We start from the raw sequence: 24,103 nt of genomic DNA, 5'->3' as shown, positions 1-24,103 counted from the left end.
ATACTTGCATGTTTGTGACCTGTGTGGGTGTTAATGCACCAATTACACAGCAAAACACAGCTGAACATTGTGATTTTATAATCACATTTTTCTCCAGTTGTTTCCCATTTCATGCATAAGGGTTCACAGTTCAATGCCACCTACCAACCACCATCACTTTTCCATTAAAAATTAAATTTTCAAGATAGCATCTTTAACCGCGAAGCCTTTTCTGAAGGACAACATGGAACATTAGCACTGTCTCCTTACTTCCATTCATCATTCCATCTATTTATGAAACATGTCTTATTTAGTTGTACCAGGCAGCTTTTCTCTCCACTGCCCATCCGTACCACTAAAGCTCACTGTGCTGCATTTGAAAGGCGAAGCAGCAGCAGCAGAGAGATTCTGAATTCTTGGTGGGTGCAGCTGAAGTGAAAGCGGTTGGTTTTCCGTAGGAGCGGCAGACAGAGCCATAAATCATACGTCTACTAATGGCAGCTCCAAATGAGCCCTCTCATCAGACAAGACAAGTGCCGTGCTTTGTGTGCTACTTCAGGCTCCACTGTAACATCTGTGCACTCTCAAACTACCGCGCGTGTGATGTGTGTCGCCCTTGTATTCATTAAGGAATTGTCTGCCGAGCCCTAACACTTCAATTTCATGTAATTTAGAGCGTATCTGAAAAGCAGGGCTGTGAAAAACAATCGAGAGCAGGGTATTATTCCTGTGAAACATCGGGTGTTTGTCATTTCTTCTGCCGAAAATAGAAAAGCTTTCCTTTTCATTGACGTGACAAATAAGCAAATTTTAATTACATTCAAATAAAGAACTTGTCAGTGTCGTCTGTTTGCTTTGGCTACATCAAGATATGAGGGGATTTTAATTTCAGAAAAGACATTTTTTTTTAACCTTAAATTTCAAAAGCACAAACATAATCCTGCTTTCTTATACGATCTTTGTAAATTACCAATGTGTTGAGACAAAAACTGAATATCTTCCCGAAGGGGCTATAAAAAAATAAAAACAGTGACATTTAAAGTGACCAGTCGGAGCAGGGGTGAGGGCTTTCTAGTGCACTCATGCCAAGATGAGGATAATCCAGCGGGTGATACGACACCCAGCTCCCAGACCATAAATTAAAACTCCTACTCTGCGCGACCACGACACAATTGTGCCGTCCAACCACAGAAAGGGTCAGTGTCTCTTTTTTAAAGCCCCCCCCTAAAAAAAAAAAAAACATTGAATGTTGGGCTTTTGTTCCATTTGGCAAGCGTATAATGGGAGTTTGAGAGGGGGCACGCTGGTGCTGTACAGAGATAGGAACTGAATGGAGGGGAATGTAATTACTATACCTGTCTATGCAACAATGGCTAACCACCTCTGTCGCCCCTCACTCCACTTGAAGAAACCAGACAGCAAGTGCTGTATGATTGTGGAGAGCACAAAAGCTGCCCTTGCTGCGACTCCCGAATCAGTGTCTCGCACTCGTACTCCGACGGGGGAAAAAAAGGGTATATGTCTCAGTCATCTTTAAAAAGTAGATGTGTGTATTTGGACGTGAGCGGTCGCTTTTAGCGCTGGAAGACGGTGCTTTCTTATTTATAGAACTTCTAAAAAACTACTTTCTCTGTTCTGCTTCTTGTTGTTTTCTATAAATGTGTTTTAATTGATTGTTCTGGTACATTGCATCTTTCAGAAGTCATTTTAAACTTGCGTCACATCACTGTGAACGAGCGCCAGACCTCACTGACGTCGGGTTTAAATAAAGCCCTTTTATTTTTGCATAAAACATAACTTTTAAGATGACGCATAACAAAAGGCAACGGCATTATCACAAATATAAACAATGCAGGCGTGCGGACATAAAAATAACTGGGCGATAAAAAATCACAACCACTTAAACGCAGGGAGAAATAAATAAAATGTCTGGGGGAGGCAGCTGGGAGAAATCGTCTTGTGACTTTCTGTCGTATAAATTCCGTATCAGCTTGTTCCAGGTCTTTATTGGAGCCGATATTCTGTATATATAAAATTACAGCTTCTCATTTGTGGAGGATATATGCAGGGGAGATCCAGACGTATTATTTTATCGCACCGGTCCAGATAATTTAAGTCTCCTGAATGATGTCAGGTCAAATCCTCTGGTCTCGTCAAGGGTGAAAGTACTGCTTCTCCACAAACTTAACAAGTAGATGATTGCGTTTTTTGTTCTGGGTTAACCATCAATTTATACGTCTGGTCAAAATGTTGGGAATGTTTTTAATGTATGTAGAGATATGAGGAGACTGAAATGAAATCCTAATTTATGGCTGCAAAAACAACAACTGTCAAAAGGCTTCACGTTATTTTGAGTGACGTGGGAAGTTGGTGCAAAGAAATATATCTATAAAAGAAATAAAACAGGCTCACAGTGTCAGTTAAAGCTATTCAATCCCATGTCATATCCCTCCATGTTTTTCTCCACCAGAACACCAATCACCTTCTCAGCTGCCATAGTTGCAACTCTTGCGTGTGTGTGTGTGTTCAACTCTGATTATGATTAAATTGACGTTGTGCGATGTTTTGTTCGGGCTGAACGGAGCCCAAAGACAGGAAGCGAAACAAGCACAAGACACGCAAGGGAAGAAACTACAAAGTAAAACAGGAAATGATCAGCTCAAACAGAGAGGTCCTAGTTTAGGGAAAAGATTTAATCAGGGAGATCACATTTCTTAACATGAAAAAATAATGTTTGGCATTCGTGGAAACATTTAGTGGTCCGTGAAAATACAAAATAAAGTAATGTGAGTTTAAATATTGTCTGTGTACAGAGTAGAGCCTGGGTTTGGTTTTATCACTTGCTTATACTATAAATAAAAGTCAAGCTCTTTTCTCAATCTCCTATTTCTGCCTTTGTTTGCGTCTATTGAATAAGGAGCTCCCCCCTCAAGGTCATGACAACTCATTGCAGTATATCATTATCTTAATATCGTATCACAGATGCCTATATTCTCCATTAAAATACACATTAGCATCATTTACATCCTCTGTTATATGATCCTTGATGAGAACAAGCTGCTCATCGGGTCCCTGCAGCTTGTTGGGAATGTCGTCATTGCTCCTCCAGTGTGTCGTGTTGCATGAGCCTCCCGATTATAGAGGCAAGACACTGTCAATGCACGATGATGTCACTCTATGATTAACTGAAGATGATAAGGAGGACGAGGAAGAGGAGAGCGCGGGTGGCGATGACGGCAGTGGGATGATGTAATGTCAAGTGTAAAACAGCATTAAACTAAACAGGATCTCGTTCTGGGCATGACTCCCCCTCTATCGCTGTGATCAAACTTCAGATTGGTTTACAGGTGATCAACAAATAGACGGAAATCTAAAACCAAAGCACTGGCAAACGCGAAACTGTCGTGGCCTTCAAAGTTCAGGTACCTGGACGTTTTACGACACCGACAACGATCACAGATTGCTGGAGGGCCAACTGCTGGCGAATGCAGCCAAGCGCTTGAGGTTTTTCTTTTTCATTTCATACGGTCAAATGATGTTTAATTTACTTTTTATGTCTTTAGCTTAAACTATTAATGTATTCAGGGATAATAAAGAGACTTGGTGGCTGTTAAATGGATCAAAAATGTGACATTTCAATAAGCTCTTATCATTCAGCCTCGCTGTGACTGCAGCACTTCACCATAAAATCTATTTTATTGCAGTTTTGACTCATTACAGCAGTGATTTCTTGATGCAATGGGCAAAGAATGACACAGCAGTATTTTCCCTGTCTAATGTATTTAAATTACATGTGACAAACCTGATCTGATGGAATTAATTTAGGTAATCTCACCAAAGAAAGACCTGCACAGCACCAAGCAGCAGGAGGACAAAGTTAGCGACACGCTGGTCAACCGAGCGATTTTTGGAGCCAAAAACAATCGTACAAGTAGCACTGACTGTAAATAAAGACGGACGAGTTACTGCTTTCCTAAAGTAAAACCAAAGCTTCACAATCGCCCCCTGGTGGCTGCAGTACAGATCATAAACCCTGACTCATAAATATTAGTAGATGGGATATGCTCCAATTTAAAAAGTACACATCACAGTATTTTTTACCACAAAGATGGTTTCATTCCTTTTAGGTAGTTCTTATTTAATGCTATAATAACAGGGTGAATCATCATGATTGACAGCTGAGAGTGACTCACGATCGGTTGGCATGCATCACCGGGACCGGGATCGCGACTGCACAGACTCCAGATGACATCACTGGCACAAGATGGCAGCATTCGTGAGACACATTTTCCAACTTTACTAACAGTCTATGACAAGAAGGGTGAATATTTCTGTAACTTTTTTAAACAATTTGTTTCTGTCTTTTTTTCTCCATATTAAGTTCAACACTGTGAATGTCCTCCAGGAAAGGTTCTCTGAAAACTATTGAAATTATCCCCTACATTTAAATAATATCACATTTTTCTGACGCCAGCTGCTCAGAGAAATTATAAATTGATTTCCAACATTGTCAGAAAACATGGTCGTTCTTTTCTAGAGTAACCTTTGCAATTTTCTTTCTTTCTCTGAATCTTGTATTAGTAATTCAGTCTGTATATTCAACAATGAAAAACTACATTTACTGGCCCACTATCTTTAGAATAGAAGGTGTTTTAAGAAAATAAAGAAACACTAAGAACAAAATGAGCGAGGGTGCTTTGCCTTTGTGAAGGCTGGTCCGCACATTAGCTCCCACAGCCTGGATAATATCACATTCACTGGGGTACAAGGTCTGTGATAAGATCCACAGACGACAATAGAATTAGGATGAAGTCATCCATAAAGTAGATGTCATTTACTGCTGTTTTTGCAGGTTTCTGGAGCCAGAAGATCCAATATTAGGAGACAGAGTGGCGTCCTGGTGAAGATGAAGGATAAGTGGGGGAGAGAAAATCACCCCAGCAGAGCTTGACAGATTGATTCTGAATCTAAAAATAAGACAAAAATAACATAAGCAATCATGTTTAATAGAAAATCTAATCTTAAAATTAGCATTTAGGCTGGTTGTGCTGATACAACCCCTTAGTTTCAGCTCCAGCTTTAAAAAATATTCAATAAACAACTTGAAATTTCATGTAAGAGTCCACAAAGATTACAGTGCTTGACTTGATTACAGTTTTCCAAACTCTGCACAGACACTGTTCAGCTTCTAACGAACAAATTCGTGGTTGATATTCGACTTTGAGAACTTCTCATTCAAAGAGAAATTGCTGACTCTATATTTGATGGGGACGTTGTGCGGTTTCGAGCACCATCCAGCTCTCTTTGTATTTAGATGTCAGGATCCTCGCGGCAGCTGGGGATTCGGCGGCCCGCTCAAGAACTCTTCAGCTGGGTGGACACTTTCCAAAACAGCAACTTCAGTCTGACTCTCTGTTTTCAGAGTCAGGAGTCTGTTTACCCACTGGGACGCGCGCTGCCACTCCAGTGTTCTGCCGTTCTTGCAACTGTGAGAAGTGTCGAGCGAGACGGCGGCTCTTTTTAAACTCTGGCCTTCCTCGCGTCTGGGTGACAGCTGCTGAGTCGGCACACGTGCACCGCGCACCCGAGCACAATCTTAGCCACGACGGCGGCGCTGACGATGCACAGGCACAGGAGGACAATCTGCGGATCTCCGTGACTCTTTGTGATTGGCAAAGAAAGATATCATGTGGACAGACCAAAGCAAAAGCAATTTTCCGGAGCTGAGGGGGGATATATTGAGGTCAAGTGAACTTCATTTTTCCTCCACATTCACTTTACATGAAGTCTGGTCTCTAACACATTCATTATGTCTGAACAGCGGCCCCATAACAGCTCACGGCCCAGTCCTGAATACTGATTTCCTGAGCCCTCATGATGTATTCATGCACGGTTACATTACATGTGACAGCAGAGGGGGTGGTCTCAGCAGGGGGGGGATGTTAAAATGAAAGACCTCTTCTTTGGACTAAAAATGTGGATGACAGGGAGATACATCTGTTTTTGATTTGGTGCCTGCCGTTTGTGAGCCACGTGAACAAAATCAGAAATGTCTTAATGTCCCATGCCGATGGAGGTGGTGGGTGAAGTGTTTGAGTCCACAAAACACTTTTGGAATTTCACGGATAAACAGCGTTGCAGCCAACTCCAAAACAATTCAAGTAAATGGATGACTCCTTCTTCAAACGTAAAAAAAACTACAGAAAAACAACATAAAATGCCTCCATACTGCTCCTGTGGTGTCACCCAAGTGTCTGTGGACTAAATGTGTGCCGTTATCTTCCAGCCCGGAGCCGTGTTCACTTTCACGCGCACACTCTCGCGCCTCTATGCTGTTGCCCGAGGGGCACGACATTAGAGAAACTCGCAATTTCTCGAGATAGGTGACTGCAGTATTTGCGGTGTTTTATGTTTTGTTTCCGTATTTCTTTAACGTTTGAAGAATCTGTCACCAGTTACTTCAATTGTATTGGATTTGGCTGCAACGCATTTTCCCCTGAAGCTCCAAAAGTGTTTTGTGGACTCAAACACTTTCACCCACCCCTCCATCAGCATAGTGGTGAGTGGATAATCTGTAAATTTTCCTTTTTGGGTGAACTATCCCTTTAAGACTGCAGACCGAGTTGAGCGTGTCCTCCTTGACGCCCTCGGATAACCTTCAGGAACAGGAACACCTCCCATGATTGCTCCAGGGTTCTGTGGTCTGCGGCAGGTCTTCACTCGCCACTGCTCAATTACTGCAGGTCACTTCTGGAGTTTCAGAGAGAAAGCTGCGACCAGCATCACCACGAACAAAGTCAAAGAGGAGGCGGCCGAGAGAAATCCAAAACCGAAAGTGTGAGAACTCATTTTCACAAGTTTTCCTTGAAGAGCCCTCACACGCTCTATGGCCAAGACAGAGTGGCAGAAAGAGAGCGCAAGGTAAAATGTGCTCGGTGGCATGATTTCACGCCCCCCCCCCCCCCTGCTTTAGTGTCTGCCTGTGATTCTGCAAAAGGCGTCTCACTCTCTGGGTTTATTGACCGGGTCCTTTCTGCCTCGGCTGCATTGACCATCAGATCAGCCACCCTTTGCTTCACAGTTTATGAACTTCAAAGCGGCGTGGCCAGGAGTGAGCGGATGATGGACTGCGGCGGCGTTAAAGAGAGATAGCGGAAGGAGCCAAGGCTCAGCCGCTCCTGGCTGTTTAATTCCAAATGAGGGGGATGACAAGGCATCCCACGAGTGGTAAGTATGGGTGGACTCATGGCAAGTAAATAAATCACAGCAGCGGTTATACTAAAAGGCACAAGGGCCTGTGCTAGGTAAATAGGAGTTTCAGATCAATACATATACACAAACAAGCAAAGGGCGAGCTTGTTTGTGTTCTTGCTGCACTTGGGCTGCTAACCTCTGAGAATAGCTATTCATAAGAAAGGAGTCGAGTGCCTTTTTAGCTGAGACATAGATGAGAAGATCGCTGCCACTCTCAAAATGTCAACTATTCCCTTCAAGGCCACTCGCTGAATGAATAAAAAGCCTGCCTCTTTAATTTGTCTCTGCCTGGTACAAGCGTACATGTAATATCTCTGTTTGTTCTACCGCGGTGGCTCCATCTTAATTTGTCATCTCCCCGAAAAATATGAAATTCCATGTTCCAGCAGCAACAAAAGCAAAAATCATCTTTGCACCTGTCCAATTTCCTTTAACGAACATGATGTGATGCATGGGAGATACTTAAAATCCCAGCGCCTCCAAACTTCTTTAATAACCGGCAACTCAAGGGACAAAGTGTTCGGCACCTGCACAGCAAAGATCTGAAAGCGTCATTTTTTCCCTCCTTTATTTTAGTCTGAATAAATTTACTTTGTCTCGTGATCTGAGGATCTGCTAATTCCAGCCGCACAATTGGAAGCGAGGGCTGTTGCGCGCATCTGTAACAGTTGGTGTCCGCCAGATGAATTTAATGAGTCGAGTCTTTGTGCAGGAAGATAACCTTCTAAAGGGACATTGCCAGATAACAACTCGGCTCAAACAAAATGACAGCAAATGCCATCCCTGAGGTCCGACTGGGTCTGATCTGAGGTTGATATTTGCCACATATCTGCCGTGTGCGCGCACCCCCAACACACACCTAGATACACTCAATGACACGACAACAGAAACGCACATTTGCAGACAATCCGCTCTACCCAGTTTTGGAAAACAAGACAATCTGCATCATGTTTTGAATTAAATAATGTGCTCTTATCCTTCCTCATCACATTTGTGTTTGCAGCCATGACTGAATATGCCATTAAAAGTCAAGTCAAGTCATATTTGTTCATATAGCACATTAAAAACAACCCGAGTTGAGCCAAAGTGCTTGACAATCGTGGCAAAGGGAGACAACACGAGCATGGATGAAAGATAAGATGAACAATGTTAGAGATGCAGAAGAAAAACACAGTAAATGTGAATTCAAGATGAATTAAAAAGATAAACACCATAAAATGCATATAAAGTAAGTTTAAAAAAACAACAAAGATAAAGTGAAATATAGATAGGCATGACTAAAAAGCAAGATTAAAAAGCTAGCACTTTAAATTAGATTTTAAATTACAGATAGCAGAGCGAGACCTGAGGCGGAAAGTAGAGTAAATAATAAATCAGTAAATAAATCAAATAACAAAAACGGTAAATAATAAATCTTACTTTAGCTTGATTATGTTTGAATTAAGCCAATTTTTTTTTTAAACTCTTAATTTGAACTAACTACCTCTTAATTCACCTTCAATAACAGTGACCTGACTTTGTTAAATCAGTAGAATCAGTTAGTGACGTTTGTTTCTTCATCCGAAGAAACCCACAAGCGGCTGGCGAGGATTAAAAAGCCTGCTTTTGTGTCCTCCCTGAAATCGAGCACTTGTTTCTGAAACCACAATGAGTTCTTATTGTTAAATCTGCCGCTGTTATCACTGTAAACTGTGTTTGTGCTGTGGAAAAACCTAGATAAACTTGATCGGCATAGCAACAGTTGCAGGCTTAGTTGATTAGAGGACACTTTCCAGATAACATTTACCTCCTTAGATGACTTCCAGCTCTGGCACAGTGTGAAATTTAAACTGATGGAGCTGGCAAAGTCTGATTAAAGACTCCTCTGGGGCTGAATTGTTATGAGATGATCCCAACAACTACAAAATGATACCCCTGAATACGTTCTTGGAGCCTTCAAGTGATATAAAAAATCTTCTACCTGCAAGATCTGTGATTAAGTGCAAGTGTCAGATTCCTGGATCAGCAGACCCTGTGATGGGTTGAGCTTTCTACCCACACAGCACCAGGTTCCTACACATCCCGAGGAACAAACAACAACACACACCACCGCCCGAGCCTCACCGCAGACTTCTCTGCTTCTCCCCAGGCGATGATTTCCACCTCTCCCCTCACCCGCTCCTTTCTACAACACGGTCTGCTCACAAATTACTTTTGATTTGCTCATTTCACAACTGGCCCTGCGATATAACTTTACAACTGGAGTGTTCAGCTTTGTGGATTGTCCACTAAAACGTGATCCCACAACATCGGGGAACATTTATGATCTTTTCATTCAGGCATAGTTAGGGACTATCATTGATTTGAATAAAGTTTGATATCTACATGAGGTCTTGTGCATTGATCTTTCAATGTCGAATGTTGTTCTTTTGTTTCTTACGCTGGACTCACCCAAATATGTTGCTTTAAAGGTTCAGTGTGTAGAATCTAGTGACATCTAGTGGTGAATTTTCATGTTGCAGCCTCACCCTCTCCTTCCAAACATGAGAGAGATGTAAATATAAAGTATTTAATTATTAGCAGCGTTTCAGTCGTCACACATTGCACTTTGGTTTGTAAAGACATCATGTGAAACGACATTATCATCTTCAGTGAACACAGGGTCCGATAAAGGAGAGAGGCGGGATATTCAAAATAACATCGTGCTAGCATGTTTACAGCCGCCTGTGCTTCTATTGGCTCTATTGACAAACAATATCATACTATAGATGTATATACGCAGTGAGGTTTAGCTTTCAATCCCGTATGAATTTGATTTAATGTCGTGCTACTTCGGACACGTCCTCATAACTCTCGGGTTCCTACGTCTCCTTGTTTACTTCAATGTGTACACCTAATGTGTTTTTAAAAGTTGTATTATTTATATGCAAACAAGAAAATGAGAAAAAACTGAGCTATGATGATTGTTGTATGATTAATTCAAAATGTTGATATAGATTTAAGAACGAATCAAAAGTAGGGGTTCTTTTATGACAGTGACATTATAACTCACTGCTTTATCAAAACATTAATTAGGTTAATCGTCCTATAATGAAGTTTTCAGATATGAACAGTCGGTGGAAATTAAAGAAATTTAGAGGGAATTGAGTGATAATAACATCAAACTGTAATTCAGACTTATATTACACAGATTAGCGTTCTTCACTGTTTACCTTCTACAGTTCCAGATAACAAGGCTAATAAATATCAGCCTTTGTCTCTTCACTCTCTCTGTGAAGGTCGTGACTCATCCAACAAAGAAGCCAGGACTTTACCAAGCTGAACAGGTTTTACCGCCCGAGATACAATTTCTTTTCTTCTTCCCGCCGCGACCACTTCTACTTCTCCTACTTTTTTAACGACCTTGTTTCTGCTGCTGTAAATAAATCTAATTTTCCGAGACCTTGAAGTGGCCCAGTGTTTGTGTGTGAGTGTGTGTGAGAGAGAGCTTGGAAAGCCAGAGATGAAAAGCACATCTTTAATGCATCTTGTCAGATGTCCTTCACTTCACAATAGCCCCATATTGCCATAATTGCTACACTTGTGGCTCAAGTAACAGTTTGCAGTTCAGATTTAAACATGGGGGGGGGGCACAGGCTCCATGTTGAGATGTTTACCAACCACACCATCCCAATTGATCTGTATCAATATAGAAAGGGTCCCCTCTGAAACTGCCCCCCCCCCGCTGTGTCTGATCACCTCCTCCGCCGCCGAACACGAGAGCTGCACCTTCCCACGTTGGGCCTCGCGTGTATTCTCTGCTTTGCCTTGTTGCTTTGATTAAACTGTAATTCTCTGCCTTCATTTGCTCCCAGCAGCAGAGTCGTCCACCCCCCCCCCCCCCACGCGCATTCATCATGCAAAGTAATGATTTCCTGCTCCGGCTTGAATTAACTGTCCGAGTGAAGAACACTGGGGATGTGTGTGACTTTGGAGGAGCTAACACATGCTATAGAATACCTTGCATATATGAGGATCTCCCACAGAATTAAAACCTAATCCTGCAGCAGCCCTGAGCTCTGCAGAGCATTTTTAGCATCTGTTAGCTCGTTGTTATTGGTTTTACAGTCTTGAACTTTTACTATTTTTTGCTCCATTCTCACTTATCAACGTAACAGCTGTTTTGTAGTTTAAAACCCGTCATATAAGCCCAATGTGAGCAAGGCAGCAGCAAACACCTCACAGACACAGTTAGCCACCAGCTAGTGGATGTAGCACAACACCTGATATCTCACCTCATGAGTTAGTAGAGCTAGCAAATATAATATCTGTATGTCAGACTTACACTCAGCAGATGGTGGGACACAGGGGTCATGTTCCTCCTTGTTTCCTGCTCATGTCAACAACATGTCAGCCACATGTCAACTTCAGCAGGTGATTGATTACATGTCAGTGTTGTGTTGGGAGCAGGTTCTGCTGCCCCCAAGAGGCCAGAAACGGTCACTGCAGCTTAAAAAAAAAAGCCTAATATGGATTATTAGTCAAGGTGAAAGCAGTGCTGTTATTTTTAGTCTAGATATATTATCTGTTAATTTATCAATTTCTTTATGTTATTCATGCTTTACTTAAGGATGTATTGCAGCAGCAAGACATGGTGTAGAGAAAAAAGAAATCAAAATAAGAATAAATCAGAAACACATATGGAAGTGAGAAATTCAGAGATTTTAAAATCTTTACTTTGTGACGTTTTTTATTAATCTTGTGACTGGTTTCATTGATTTATTTTGTATTGTTTTGTTTTGTTGTTGCTTGTGTTTAATTGTTTGTTGCTGATTGCGAATGATTCTTGCTCTCCTGGAAAAGAGATCTTGATCTCACTGTGACCGCCTGATTAAATAAAGATTAAATTAAAAAAACTAAATAATATCTCATCATCGTCATCTTTTCTAACTGTTCAGTGCTTCACACAAGTGCACATAAATGGGCAATATCAACAAAATCAAGTAGCTACATTGACAATCATAGAGAGCGAGAACAAAATACAAACTGTTTGAGGATTTATTTTTTGGGAAAAAGCTTTTTAAAACTTGGCTCCGACTCAGCCAACCCGACACTGAGAGAGCACATTAAACACTGAGCAGAATATGGATCAGAAAAAGATCAAAAAGCCTTGAAAAAAAAAAAAAAGCTGTATATCTCAAAGTATAATCCAGCTGGAGTCACTCCCCAAAAGTCAATGAACGCAGCTTCGGGGCTTTTTAAGAACTTTATCTGCACTAACTCACGACTGCTTCCATGTACGTCCCATCATGCATCGCGGCTCCACATCTGTCACTGTCATTGTTGGTTTTCAAATCCTCCCTCTGATCCGTCCCGTCACTCGTTCCACGCGTGCTCTTCGGCAAAGCTCAGCCCGCAGAGCCTTGACATTAGAGCGTTTTAGGAATCGTCTACCTGACAGCTCCCTAATGATTTCTTTTGGCCGCCCTGTCCTCGGCTGTCTGCTAATAAGTAATTACGGGCCCGACGCAGCTCGGATCAGTCTTTCAGTGGGAACACATTCATCTGCTTGTGTGCTGGTGTTGGGTGTGCGTGTCAAAATCACACTTTTCCTCTTATTAATCTCGGTTGTGTGTGTGCTCGCACATTAAAACGACAAGTGGGACAGTGATGAAAATACACACCACCCACGGGAAAAACAGCAAGAGAGGGCAGGAGAGGACAACGCAGCCGATATATGCGTTTGAAAATGGCAGGTTTGTGATTTTTCCTTATTTTTTCACAGCTCCATGAGGCTCTACTCAGCCGATCGAAAGCCTGAATTCGCTTTTCATCGCTCAGCATTTCATATGATTTACCCCTCAGCTGACACATGAAATACACAAACACATATATATACTCCTGTGACAGTGTTTATCACCTCGATTTAACGTCCTTGAACCTCGACCTGTAAGCAACCTGCAACCCTCCCCTCCAATCAGCAGCTCCGTTACTATACTTTATCTGCTCCCAGGGCCCAGCGCATATTGACGCACCCGAACCTGTGCTTTAATTAAACCTGTGTGCCATCGACGGCCTGTTGAGCCTCGATATTAAACACAGGGATGCAGTGGGGGAGCTTATCTGCCCAGTTGCTTTTACTTTACAATCATTAGCATTAGGACCATGTGAGAGAATGAGTAAAAAGGGGGATTTAGCCTCGAATCAATTTTTTGGGTCCAACATGTTAAATATAATATGTCAATATGAAAAATGTATTGTCTGGTCCTATAGGTAATGTTGTGCTGAAAGAAATGATACCAAACAATGGCAAGCCAAAAATAAATGGGGAAAATAACAGAAATTCTGGGACCCTGATACGGATCCGCATCAAAATTTTGTGGGGTCTCTCCTGACCCATACCACATCCTTCCACCAAGTTTTGTCAGAATCCGTCCTGTAGTTTCTGTGGAATCTTGCAAAACAAAACACAAGCAAGCAAACTAGATGGGCACTCTAAGAGCACATTCTTCCACCAAGGCTAATGCACTTTATTCGGATCCACTCAAAATAAATTATTTGAAACATTCTCCACCTCTCCACAGAATTTCACGGAAATCGGTTCAGTAGTTTCTGCGTAATCCTGCAAAACTAACAAATTGCACACACTCGTAAATATCAGCCCTTTAAATATAGCTCAGGACTCCTCAAGGTTAATGTGTATATTGATGCTTTTAATATTTTTTTTGGGGGTGTCGATTGATCTCACGGGGACCTTGAGATCACATGTTTCATTTCCACCTCTGTAACAGTTCAAATCTCAAACCTGAGCTCCTTCAAATAACTTGACTCAGCAGGAGATGTTTTATACTGTGAGAAAATGTATGACAGCATATCGAGACGGTGCCCTGGTGTTTCCTGAATCACAGCTGGAGTCCGACCAAGAACCTTTGTTGCACGTTCTCTCTCCACCTTTCATCCCACCCTCATTCTTCTTATGATATACAGTGTCTCAAAAATACATTTATAAAAAAAAGCCTCATACATATTGTGTTTTACTCAATGTTTTGTCCTCCTTGTGACATTTTGCTGTCAAGACGCCGAGGGCCCTCCCAGCCTCGTGTTTGGCCCCCTCTCTTTCTCTTTTCCTGCATCTGCTCAAACTCATCTTGACAGCAGCCTCTCGAAGCCACGTGAAATCTCATTAGCTCGGGTTTTATCTGTGAGATTCTAATCTGGGAAATGATCAGCTGGAAGTTAACTGGACCGGTTGACTGACGGGGAGGAACTTTTTCAGTTTCTTTTGTTAAAACAGCACATTTTGTCATTTGCATGGTATATGACCAGCCTAAATTATTATAATAAAACTTAGGGCACATATTACCTTAACTTTTTATCTTATCAAACTTAAAAATAACACTTGAGGATGCTCTAAAGAGTAGGAGGAGTCAAAACGTGTCTCTGCTTTTCTGTTGGTTAAATTAAGAGAAGTCAAGCACTTGAATTAAGATGTACAGAAAGTCATTACCTACATTTTTCATCATGACCACTGATATTTTCCACAGTCATCCCCCAAACATGTCTCAGGATCAGTATTCTCATCCCTGTTTCTGCTCCACAGCCGACTAACACCCCCCTGAAGCTGCTCTTAACTTAAGAGCTCTCCAGTCAAAAGCAAAAGTGTTAAATTGATTTTTGTTAAGGGAGTAAAAGTGAAGGATATTTTACTTAATACTAAAATTTTCACTTTTTGCACTCTTCATGAATACAGGCCCTGAAGCAAGACTGTCAGTGCCAGTCCGCCATGTGCCGTGTTCATCCAATCAGGTGCGGAGAGGGTTCCTGTTCCTGGTTCTGCGCCCCGGCACAGAAGAGCACTTGTCAGAGTGTCAGTCAGATTTAGGCTCATGTTGGTCTGCAATCATCGACACTGTTTCTAACCCAAGAAAACTCAGAACAATAGTTAGAACTAGATCTGCCCTCAGTCGAACACATTCCTCTGCCCAACAGTCCCCTTAACTTGAAAAAAAATTATATTTCGCAATGTTAAAGAAAGTAAAAAACAAATCTTGGATCCAGATCCACACCAACATTGAACAGGTTCTCATCCTGACCCATAGTGTTTCCTTCCAACAAGTTTCGTTGCAATTCCTCCAATAGTTTTTGTGTAATCCTGCCAACTAATAAACCAAAAAACTAGATGAAAACTATAAGAAGGTGAAAAAGTATTTATTTGGATCCACACTAAAAGTAAATGGGGTCATCTTCGTACCACGTCCCACCCTTCTACAAAGTTTCACGGAAAGAGATGAAAACATGACCTTCCTATGTCGGACGTAAAAAATCACTTGTAACCTCCCTCGTTCCCTTGCTGCCTCACTGTTGGCCCTGATGTTCCCTCGAGCCTCCCTCGTCTTCCCCCTCAAAACGCCGAAGGCTTCATCTGTGTCGGGCTTCCTCACAATCCCATTATGCTGAGTTTTGCTGAACTCGGCCAGACACACAACAACCTTCCCCCCGTTCCCTTTTCACCCTTATCTCCTCCATCTCTCCCCCAAATACCACTCGCCCATTATTACAGCTTTTTTATTCTCCTTTCGTTTCTCCATCACTCCTCCCGCGAACACCTCATTATCCCTTATCTGCTTTTCTTATTCTCCCCCCCCCCCCATCTCTCATTGCCTCCCCCGCCCTAATCTCCCTCTTTTTTTTTTACTGCCGCTCTGCATCTCCCCCTGCCATTTGCTAACCTCCACTTTCTTTTTGCTGTATTTACTTCGCTGACCTCAATCAAGCCGTCGCATTGTGTCCCACATTATATACAGTCTATGGTCCCAATCAGGTGGCTGATGGCGAAACGCCGCGAGGACGACGCGGGAAATGAGCTGACTAACAGCAGAGTGCGTCTGCTCCATTGTTTTAGATGAGTACTTACAACGGGCAATGGGGCCGGTGGATCAGAAATGATATTATAATGTGACACTGGAATAAGTCCGCCATTAGCACAGCCAAGTGCATTTGCAGATGAGGGCACTAGATAGCTCCGGCTCCGGCTCGAGTGCTTCGCGGGGCGGTTTCTTCATTTACATTAACTCTATTCATCTTAACCAATAGGTGCCCATTGCTTTAGTGGAATCAGGCCCAGATCTCATGAGCCAGCACTTTTTAGTTGGTACAAAATGGGACACGCCAGCTTCTGCCAATTCTCCTTCAACATCCCTGTAAGCACGTGAGAAGAATCATTAATACTTGATAGGAGTTAAAGGAGATTGTTTTTAAAAGTTGATTTGTGACGGAAGCTCAATCTCGCTCGGCGCAAAGTTATTTATTTGACCAAAAAAAAAGAATCATCCGGTCGTTGAAACATCCGGAAATGTGCTCCGACAGCCCTGAGGTGAGTTTCTTAATCCAAACCACGAAGATGTTGAATTTTTCTTCAAATTTAAAAAGCTGGAAGCATATTTGGTATTTTTTTCTTTCGAAATGACCTAAAGGATTAATTGGTTTTCTGTCAGTCAGTGAGCTGATTAGCATGGCACTCAGACGAGCGCATACCTTCGCCCTCGCCAAGGCACAATAGTCGCCTTAAATTTGATAAAACTCCAACAAATTGCACAACTTACAGAAATCAGTCCACTAAATATGTCCGATTGTTTTTTTTAAAGAGTTTTTCGCACACAGCCATACCACCAAGTTTCGAAGTAATCTGTCGAGTAGTTTTCATGTGATGCTGCTAACAAACAGACAAATGAACAAACGCCGATGAAAACATTACCTCCTCAGTGGAGCGATTTACTTGACTCTTTGATTTCCTGTCGTATTAAAGCATATTAAAGAGAGAGAGTTTTGGACTGGACCTAAAACTGCAGAGTTGAAATACTTCGAAACTTGTGACAAGCTACGTCAAAGACTGACGGACGTGATGTAATCGAAATTTCATACTTTGCTCAGGTGACAACAAATAAAGCAACCATCAAAAACAACTGGACAATTGACTGATGAAGGCCATGAGGTGTGACTGAAAGCCACATTTACTTTATTCCACTTAAGCACATTTTTCCGGTACTTCTCACGTTTACTCCGGTACACATATCAGCAAATATCTGTACTCTCTACTCCACTACACTTTTACAATGTACTGCATTAAACTCAGCAAATACTTTAGTTAATCTTAAAAGTAAGTACTAACTAACTTTTAGTAAGTAGAAGCGTTAAAGTGGTGCTTTTCCTTGAGTTCATTTCTCTTGAGTACTTTCCCCACCACCGATGAAACCTCAAAGGAAATGTCCAGTCCTTTTAATATATAGAATTATTGAAATTAAACGATGATTGAAATGAAATCTGTTTAATTGTACTGCTAACGACTCCAAGTTGTAATTAGGCCCTGAATTAGAAATGACTTCGTATTGAGAGTCTGCTCTAATGGCTGACTGATAGTTAACCAGGAAACCTAATGCATGAAATCAGAGCTTCGACGAGTTGTAGATGAATTAATTAACGTCTCCTTATCACAAACACTTCAGTAACACTTCCTCCTTGCGTTTCACATTCAAGCAGTCAATGTCTACATTTAGCAGCTGCCCTGCAGATTCCCTTCTCCTCCAGGATCGCACGCTTCAACTTTCCCCCTCTCTTCCACCCTCTTTAGTTACACAATGAGCCGGTGCATGGGTTTCATTAAAGGACGAGATGTAGGTGCAGTTTAGTTAAAATCTTCCTCCCTCTCTGAGCAGGGTATAGTGGATTTAGCCTCTGCTGAGCTGCGTTTGGTTCCTTTATTGTCAACAGGCAATAAAGGGAAACATCCTGCAAGATGCCATTCGGCTCTGGTGTCACAAGTTGACGTTATTAGTGTCCAGCAGACTCCTGGAGCTGCACTGCCCCCTGCAGGTGATGGGACCGCACGGTGGCCACACGCAGCAGCAGTGATTCTGTGCACACTCCCCACAGGCCGAAGCCACTGCTGCGTAACCCCCTCCAGCACATGAGCACACTCAATTACCTATTATCTTTTCCATCCCATTTTAGAAACAGATGCACAAAGCACAAGCCAGGACACGACTTGTTCATTACTTGCTCCGTATTTGACCCTCGGGGTGTCACGACAGGTGGAGAGCTGTCGACTTAGGGCGCGCTGCAGTCGTTTCTTTAAACTCACTACACCGTATAATAAGGATATGCAACTGATTATTCTAGAAAACACACACAAATACTGTACAGTAATGGCCTTTTCACTATGTCTACAGTCATATGATGCAAGATTTCAAAACTCTTTTCCAGCAGATAGTCAATGCTGGTGTCATGTCATCAAAAACAAATGTCCGAGGGACTTCAGAGGCCGTGGGGAAGCAGATGTAGTTTCCAGCCTTACAGAGAGGTCGGCTGAACTCTGTGCGTCGGCCCACGTGTGCCCTTGAGTGAGACGCTGCTACGTATTAGAAGCTGCTCCACATATCGGAGATTCACTTCTACTCCATTCAAGGTGCAATAGGGAGCGTATCCTTGATAGCTTTGTGGCGCTTAGGAGGATTGAGCGCCGCTGATATGTTCTCGCTCCCAACCCCCGAATCCCAAATAGCGAAATGAATAAAAAGTCGATCCAATTGTGTTGAGTATCCTTATTCATTCAAAAGTGTGCAGGAAAGCAGAAGAGGAGAAATAAACGTTCACGCTCAGGTGCCACCGAGGTCTCACGCAGGTGTTGTGGCACTCGAGAGCACGGGTGACATGAATATTTGAAGCCTTGTGATTCTTTTGAGATTAACATTTGAAGACGTTGGAAATTACAGACTCTGTAAAGTTTAAAATATGGATTCGGCCATGAATCATTTAGGAGCGCTTGGTTTAAAATATGCGATGGAGACGGATTCAGGAAGAGGACAATCTGGGTTTGTTCCTCTTCTCGTTCTTCTTATTACCTGACCCCCTTCATGCTCCCTGTTCTCCTGCACTGTGGCACTTCATCCCACAATATTGCAAAGAAAATAAAAGTGGCATAACACTGACTCTTAGAACGATAGAATTTGGAGGTCAAAGGTCAAAGATTAACGTAATGTGTTTGGTCTTACGAAAAGCAACGTCTCAGGGAACGCCATGAGCGAATTTCTTTAAATTTGGCAAAAACATACACTCGGTCTCAAGGATGACCTGATTAGAGTAGGCAGCAGACAGGAGGTCAAAGGTCAAGGTCAAAAACATCGGATATAAGTCACACAAAGTGCTCTTCTATTACTGTTTCTATTATTTGTTATGAGTTGAAATCCTCCTTGTTGCCATAGTTCTCCTGCAGCTAAATAAAGAAGCAGAGCATTTACTCACCGATGCAGATGGGTAATTGGCCAGAGCCAAACACACTGGAATAAATAAGGGGGAGCTCGGAACTCTTTTCAGAACCGAGCGCGTGTTATTAAACACGGAACAAAAGGATATTCAACCGAGAAACTATGCACAGCTCATGTCAATGCCCTCATTTACCTCCCGTCCACATTCATTGTCTGTCCACACAGGTATTAACACACATGTAGCTCAGGTCTGGATCGAGTCTTGACTTTATTTTACGCAAAGAATTGTTATCAATGGACAAAATCTAAAATATTTACTCTGACCTCCTATTGATGCTTACACCTCTGCAGAAGTCTGTGTTACCTTTATATAGACACCAGGATTATTCACATAGAGCCTGTAGCTGTAGAGATGTGGACTATTCGTCTTTATGCTCGATGCGTTTTTATGTTTTCCAGCTGCAGCAGCTTTATTTGGAATAAATGGATGGATTTTAATAAATGTTGCTGGATGAGGCGATGTCTGTTGGAAATGTGTCCCATTAAGACCCCGGCATTCAAGTAAACACTAAATAATAATTGCTGGACTCTTTCAACCACAACTGGAAAATGATTCCTTCTGTTTCATCCACATATAGGTGAGTACTTTTTCAATTTCCAATGCACCTGAGCTCTCATTTCAAACAACAGATGATTATTAAACTGAAATAACGCTGCAGCACGAACTGGGGTTAAGATTTAGTCGAATAAGATTGTTTACTTTCTCTCAGGGGGAGCAAGAAGACTCCTTTCAACGTCTGGATGAAAGATACTGTCTGTTGCGTGCGGAAATGCAAATGGAATTTTTGGGAAACAGTTGAAAGAGAAATGAAATTAGTTCATAATTTTGGGAAACTGTGTCATACGTACAGAGTTTAAACGAAGGATTAATGATGTAGAAGTAGAAAGTGTGTTGGGAAACTACATTTCTGGGTGTTAGACCTGGACAAAGACAAATTGTGGTGGATAACATTCATCAATCAGGTAAAATCAAATGAACCAATAGCAAGTAAGCATGTTATTCCTGCATGACCACCATTTTTGTTTGGATTTGGAAGAAAGCTGTGAAATAATTCGGCCAGTGTGTTTATTCACTTTATTCCGTATCTACACGTTGTAATCCTGCAGTTGTTATTTCTCCCTCTGCTGCGTCTTATCTCCGGCTCCTGAAAGACGAATCGCTCCCCTGTTCAAAAATGAGGTTTCCTCTCTTTTTCGTGGGTTCATTCCATTTTCAATCGAGTGTCTAAGGACGGAGGATGCAGCTTTTTGTAAATATCATGAAGCCCTTTGAGGTCATTTGGGGGTTTTATGGACTTTTCCCTGATTGGGTTTTGATGTGATGAGTGCTCAGGCCTTTCACATCATCAAAACTCTCAGTGAGCCATTTGTGCTCATAGAGATTACATAGAGACATCTATTGCAGAAGAGGGAAAGCCTCGATAGACCAAAACGCAATGCAGGCTTATTTAATAATCATGGAGCTTTTCCTTCTTGGGACACTGTTGTGATTTAACCTTCTCTCTCTTTACTTAAATGTGCTCTTTTTGAAATATCCTGGAGTTTGCTGAGAGGCAGTCGATGTTATCTTTGAAAACCAGGAGATGCAGAGAGCGAGAGCGAGAGAGAGAGAGCGAGAGCGAGAGGAAGTACATTACAACACTTCATCAAAAACTAAACCAAAAAAAAGGGAACTGCTCCAGGAATGAGCTGGACGTCATGAGATTAATGATTTCAAAGAGTGTCAGCATAATGAGGGGGTGAGGTGGTGGTGTTGGTTGTTTGAAAGCACCTGCTCAAGGGCACCAGGGCAGGGGATCGTCCTCACTGCACCTCATCTCCAGCTCTGGCGTCCAGGTTCAAACGCAGCCTGTGTAAATAAGGACAAGGAGAGGCGTAAATGAGACAGCACATTACTGCAATGCTGCGGCTGCAGGTGACACAGGCTGTGGATGGTGCTAACACATGTTTGGTTATGTCTCTAAGAGAAAAGTAAACAAAACAAACCATTATTAGAGGATTCCACATTGTCACATAGTGGATTATTCTTCCAAATCATTATCTTTTTGCCTCATTTAGTCTTAATAAAACCATGGAACACCATCTTTTAACTGCAACCTTATGGCAAAAGTAAAGTTTTTTCAGTTTTGTCAAATTAAAATAAAATCCTAGTAGAATTACATGAAAAAAATGTTTGTATGTATGTAATTTACATGATAATCATAGAAAAAACTGTAAAATATTGACTGATATGTCCTTGTATTAATGTTTTTTATTCTGCGCTAAACCGTACAATGAGTTGCTTTTTTAGTTAAGTCTGTTTAAATTTACTTTTTATTAAATGACAATAGTTTCCTTGATATAGAAAACCTTTAACTGTAAAAAAATAACAGACATATACTGTGTTTTTGGTACGTGCCTAATCATTAATTTTATGTTATTAAATGCATTCTACCGTTTTTTGAAAACAAGGGTGCCAATTTTAACTGTTTAAAATATGTTTACAGTGCATTTCTCTCCCTGCTGTCTCTGGATGAAGATGTAATAACAGAAGATGAGGCCAGGCCACTGAAAATGTGTAATTACTTTGTCAACAGTGGATTTATAACTTCTGAAACCCTTAAAATAATTGATATACTTTAACATTTTGTGTTATCCGTCATTTCAGAGCAGGTATTTTTCTGCCTGTTGCAGCGTGAAGATTCAAGGTTTTTTTGTATTTAATATCACTCAGCCTAATTCTACACTGGAATATGTTTTGCCCCCGGGCACTTTCATTTGTATTCGTGACAGATCACCACAGTGCTGAGGAGAATCCGGGCTCTGTGTGTTTATAATTGTCACAAGTTCATTCACAGGGAGTCATAAGATGTGACGCTTCCTGTGAACACACTTCATAGTATCTGTTATTAACAGGAAACACGCAGCGAGGCTCGTTGAAATGCAAAGCAGGTCGCCACGCAGACTTACAGCCATTTGTCAAACACGAGTGAAAGTTTTCTCGATATCGTTCTCTGGTGTTTTGATCCCTCGCTTTGATTCACTTTTGTCTCGCTGCTCTCCCTGAAGAGCTGCGTAATGAAGCCGCTCATTCAAAATCTGGTCTCGCTTCAGCTCATCTGTCACTGTTGATGATGGAAATCCAGGTCGTTGCACACACTCACTGATTTTCTGGTGTCGGCACAACAAGTCACACACCGGGAACAGCAAATACTCAACAGGAGCAGGATTTTTCAACCAAATCAAAGTGATTCTACAACCCCAAATCAGAAAAACTTGTAAAGGTATATTACATTTAAAATGTGCGTATGATCTTTACAATGAAAACAATACAAAAGCAAATGATCTGATGTTTGACCTTCAAAATAAACCCTTACTCTAACTATGAGTCTTGCAACGTGTTTCAAAGAAAGCTGGGACAGTAAAGCATTTACCGCTTTGTAATGTTGCCATTCCTTTTCACAAGTGATGGAGGTGTCATTCTACTTCTTTGGTCCGGCAGCACATCGGCATCCACTTCTTCCCAGAGAAGTCGACGGCGCTTCAGGACACGGTTGACACAAGGCTTCCTTTTGGCGCAGTAAAGTTTTAACTGGCATTTGTGGATGTAACTACGTATTAAAGTAATCCTGAGCCCCTGTGGTTATACTGTCTGATTGATCGGAGAGCACGGTTAGTCAGACGGGTGAAATATCCAAATCCCTTCCTATCTTTCTTTGAGGAACACCGTTTTTAAACTTTTCAATAACTTTCTCACCCATTTGTTGGCAAACTGGCAAACCTCTGCTCCTAAAGGACGAGGCCCTTCCTGGATGCTGCTTTTGCACCAAATCATGACACTACATTAAAATCACATGTTGACTTCACCTGTTTCAAATCACATCATTAATCAGTCTACCTCATGCCCCCTAATGTGTTGCAGGCCTGAATGGCAGGAATGGACGTATATTTACAAATGAAAATGAAGTTGACGAGACAAAACCTAAAATATCTTGTGTTCATGCTGTCTGCAATGAAATACAAGTCAAAGTTAATGTAGAAATCACTGGTCTTTTTCTAATATGTGCATTTTCCATACCGTCCCAACTTTTTCTGAGTTGGGGCTGTAGATTTAGTTGCTTCTCCCTCTAACAGCAAGGTCTGCAAAGTTAGTGAGAGTGGAAACCTCCTGAAACGCCGCGGCGCCACACTCCCAGGGAAGCGTGATGTCAAGTTACGTGTCCGGATATCACACATTTGCACAGTGAACGCCTACAGTGTCTCATCCTGTGGAAGTCAGTGGCACGTTCAATCTCAAAAATCACATGCAGAGAGTTTAACATTGAGCATAGTTTGAAGCATTACAATTTAACATTTAAACCTGTGTTTCAGACTGAGAAGAGAAGCTGCTGCAATGGATGTATTTGAGGAAAGTGACATTTTCTGAACATTAGAGCATGTAAACAATTTAAAATAATAACCTAAATATGAACAAATATCTCTGTTAGTATTTGTCTGCCACCCACATTTAGCATTTGTCTTTTGTGACTTATTCTTGTGTCTCCCAGTTAATTAAAGTAATAAAGTATATTTACTTGAGCTGTGCTGCTGGTTTACAGTAAAATGTCAATGTT

The 24,103-nt window shown here is 41.7% G+C and overlaps 1 long non-coding RNA gene across 1 annotated transcript in view; it reads right to left on the bottom strand.

Moving 5' to 3' along the window:
• Positions 1–11,622, bottom strand: part of LOC117778519 — an 83,478-nt gene extending 71,856 nt beyond the window's left edge. The window contains exon 1 of the long non-coding RNA XR_004616801.1: positions 11,537–11,622. This is a non-coding gene — a long non-coding RNA (uncharacterized LOC117778519). The remainder of the gene's footprint in view (positions 1–11,536) is intronic.
• Positions 11,623–24,103: the final 12,481 nt, after the last annotated feature.

The sequence above is a fragment of the Hippoglossus hippoglossus genome, chromosome 2 (genome assembly GCF_009819705.1).
Source record: "Hippoglossus hippoglossus isolate fHipHip1 chromosome 2, fHipHip1.pri, whole genome shotgun sequence".
Lineage (NCBI taxonomy): Eukaryota > Metazoa > Chordata > Actinopteri > Pleuronectiformes > Pleuronectidae > Hippoglossus > Hippoglossus hippoglossus.
This window is presented reverse-complemented; position numbering and strand designations above follow the sequence as displayed.